General features: G+C 32.2%; 1 long non-coding RNA gene across 1 annotated transcript; it reads left to right on the top strand.

Moving 5' to 3' along the window:
- Positions 1–718: 718 nt before the first annotated feature.
- On the top strand, positions 719–3,068 carry LOC123161650 (uncharacterized). Its single transcript, XR_006480776.1, has 2 exons — positions 719–1,422; positions 2,928–3,068. It is a non-coding gene; the product is annotated as an uncharacterized lncRNA (long non-coding RNA).
- The last annotated feature ends 1,096 nt before the right edge of the window (positions 3,069–4,164 follow it).

Below are 4,164 nucleotides of genomic sequence, written 5' to 3'. Positions count from 1 at the left end.
CCTTCGGGAGCCTTCCTTCACTTATTTTACCCATGGTAGCATGCACACGTGTCCTACTAGGGTATACGCGTGTTCTTCTAATAATATAGAAAAGTGTGAGAGAGTGCCGACAAGTTTCAATCTTCAGGAATCTTTGCTTTCTTCACGTGGCATTGTCTCTCGGTGAATAATTGGCTAGTCTTTGTGTACCAGTCTTCGCTCTTCGGCCATACAGATCTTCATGCGATTAGCCTTGAGAGCTTCTTCAGCCTTCAAGAATCCTCGTGTCAGTGTATGCGTACATACATGCCAAGGCTGCTTACATTTTCAATATTGCTTAATATTATTATTTATTTATTTTACAAATATATGTATATATATATTTTATTTTATTTATTATTATTATTATTATTAATATATTTTTTTACAGGGGGTCTTCCCTGCCCATATGATTGATAATACCTTATCAATATTTAAAGGACCTTATGGGAATTTCTATCAATATTCGGGTCGGGTATATGTCCTCCGCGCCCGAATAATTGATAGCAATATCAATATATGTAGTTTGGGCTTTATTCAGGACGCTGCCCATGCCCTGCTGTGTCCATATGATCATCATCATTTAACAGATTGAAATCATATTTTTCATCACATTCTTTCATTATTTCTTCAAATTTTTCATCCATTTCTTGCCTTAATTCTTTTAATATTTCCTCCTTTAATTCTTTCTTTATTATTTTTGAAAATTCTTCAAACCTTTTATCCATTTCTTGATCTATGTATTCACTGTCTAAAGGGTCAAGCCCCTTTAGAAGGCATTCTTGATATGTCTTATATTTTGGGGATTCTTCTTTCTTTATATTGTTTGAGCTTGATGCCTCCCCCTTTATGGGAGTTGGTGAAGCAGGTATGCCTCTTTTCATTTGGATATAGTTTTTAGCCTTTGGGTCAATATAATAATCTGGTCTTAATACCTTCCTTGCCCAAAGTAAGGCCTCATCTATACTGTAATATCTTTTGAATGTTAAATCTTGTCCATTTCTTTTTGCATCTAATTTTTCAATCATAATATTCTCCCATTCCAAATATATGCCTGGTTTGTTTCCATCAAATATAAGATATAGAGTTTCTCCTTTTGGTATTTCAACTTTTGCTGGCTTTGGCACATTTTTGTTTAATTCATTAAAATATTCAGCCAAACTATTGAGAATTGATAAAAAATATCCTTGTTCCTCTCTTTTGCGAGTATAATGGAACCAAAAGTTATCCAATATGCATCTTTGAGCTTCATCGAGCTTAATAAGGGATTTCGGCTTAAAATTGAATGTATTTGGCTGAAACATTTTCAGCCTATTTTCTTCTCCAAAGAAGAGATATTCATCCTTGTTGGCGAATAATCCTTTCCTCATTCCTGCAAATTTGATGCACGAGAAAATATGTCAGGTAAGGTATTATCCTTCCCCTTAATATGCTCAAAAATAACTTTATAACCATTCCCAGCTATGGTGTCTTCAAATAAGACCCATCTTCTGGTTGAGCTTTTCTTACTATTAATTTTATTGTAATATCGGCATATGGCTTCACAGTCTGTTCGTACTGTAAATTCTTTAAATCCTAGATATAACCTAAATGCATTTATTGCATTTACAACTGCAAGAATTTCTCTATCAATATTATTTACCGTCTTTAATTTGTAACTTCCTGAAGCATATCTGCATATTTTTTCGTCTGCCTTTGGAGAGTATTTATTGGGCTTTTGTTTTAGTATCGCACCCCATCCTACCTTAGATGCATCTGTCTCAATTATAAAATAATTGTCTTCTAGAGGCAATTCTAGGGGTTTTAAATTCCTGACCTTTTCCTTGATGGCCTTTACTAATTTTATATCTTCAGAATTGAAGTATCTTTGACCATTTTTTCTTAATTTAGCATATAAAGGTCCTGCTAGCTTTGCTAAGTTATCTATATAGTTTCGCGCATAGTTTACAATTCCTAAGAACTGTTGTAAAACCTTTTTATCACTCATATTATCAGGAAACTCTAATATTTTCTTTGCAATATGTTCTTGTAGATATATTTTTCCTTCTCCTATTTCATGACCAAGGAAATTTATTTTCTCTTTGCAAATCTCCATCTTCTTTTTAGATAGTATGAGCCCATTTTGTTCTACCTTTCGAAAGAACACTTCAAGATGGGCTATATGCTCTTTGTATGATTTTGAGAATACTAACAAATCATCTACGTATACTAATATAAATGCTTGATTCTCATTAAATATATTTTGCATCTTTCTTTGAAATAGTGCAGGTGCATTCTTTAGGCCTAATGGCATTACTAGCCATTCATAATGGCCTTGTGGACAAGTAAATGCTGTCCATGGAATAGATTCTTCAGCCATTTTTACTTGCCAAAATCCTGCCTTTAAATCGAATTTGGAGAAATATTTACTTCCTTGTATTCTGTTAATCCATTCCTGCTTATTAGGTATGTTGTATGCATCGTCAACTGTATTATCATTAAGCCTTTTAAAGTTAATTACCATTCTAGATTTACCTCTAACTTCTTCAGCATGATTTCTAACTATAAAAGCAGCAGATCGATGAGGGCTTCTGCTTTCTCTTATAGCTTTTAACTTTAATAACTCTTCAATATGCATTTTGAACTCTTCGATATCTTTAGGAGTTGCTTCTATTGGTCCTGACTTAATTATATAATCTGGATTTATGATATTTATTTTGCAAACTATAGAGTTCTTATCCCAATGTTTCATTGGTATTTCTCCAATAATTTGTATACTTTCTAGTCTTTGCACAATCTTATCTATATCCTTTTTGGATTTTATATCTCTATACCAATTTGGAGAGAATGATTGCAACCCAATGCATTCAGGACATGTATTTTCTATATGATATTCTTCTATGGTCTCACTAAGTTCTTCGTCTTTACAGAATTCAAGGGGATCTGGACTTGTGCTATATTCATCATCTAAATTAGATATTTCTACATTTTGCAAGGACTTTCTTTGTTTTCGCACTTCAGATATGTATGGAACATTATCTTGATAAGGAATAAATGTTACCCCCTCTTCATGTATGATTGTGATTTGTAAAGATTGTTGTAAAAATCTTAACCCTATTATCATGTCATCATTTATTACTGACAAATCTCTTATTGTAATTTCATCTATTATATATTTTGTGCCATTTATGTAAGCTTCAATATTATATGCTAGCTGGTTATGGATCTTCTTTATTCCTGACATATCGGTAGATACTTCAGCTTTATTATCATCTATAGTTTCAACTATTTCGGGACATCTCACAAAATATTTATCATGGATGATATTTTTAGTGCAACCAGTATCTAATAGTGCCAGTACTTTATATGAAATATTTGGCTTCAGAACAATCTTAACTGGGATCCTTATTCCTAACACTTCTTTGAATGGTAATCAAACAATATATTTGTTTCCAAAACTAGTAATTGCATCTTTCAATTGTATTAATTTGTCTCCTTTTTTATCCCTTACTGTTATCATTTGCTCTTTCATTTCTGTGTTTTTTGGAACATTATCATTTTCCTCTTTACTATTTCTAACTCATCTTTAAGTTTTTCTAGCTCTGCTTCTAGCTTATTTATTCTATTTTCTAAATTTCTAACCCTACTAGATAATATTCGCTCTTCTGGTTCCAATTCTATCTCTTTTCTCCACTTTTGATTGTTGGCTCTTAGACATGAGGCACATGCTTGTTTTAAACACAAGCTACATGTAAACCTATTATCTTGGCTTGGATAATATATACAGAAAGCACATTTTATGTTATAATCACCTTTTCCTCTAATCCAATCATGTTCACAATCTACTTGGTTCATCATTTCAATTTTTAAACCGGCTAAATCATCTATTAGGTCTATTTCATCTTCACTTGATTCATATTCTGGAGCCTCATTTTCTACTTCATCTGTTTCTATAATTGAATATATTGACTCATCGTCTTTTATTTCATCATCACATACTAATATATTTTCATTAACGCTATCTATAATTAACACCCTCTCTTGTTCTTCATATTTGCTAGAGTATCTTTTCTGGTCTTTATTAGGGCAAGTTCTACTTAGATGATCTGGTGAGTTACATATGAAACACCTGCATGTTTTATCATAGGTTTTCTTAGGATTATATCT

Source organism: Triticum aestivum, chromosome 7B, assembly GCF_018294505.1.
Source record: "Triticum aestivum cultivar Chinese Spring chromosome 7B, IWGSC CS RefSeq v2.1, whole genome shotgun sequence".
NCBI classification, from domain to species: Eukaryota; Viridiplantae; Streptophyta; class Magnoliopsida; order Poales; family Poaceae; genus Triticum; species Triticum aestivum.
Note: the sequence above shows the minus strand (reverse complement) of the source record. Positions and strands in the feature narration are given on the sequence as shown.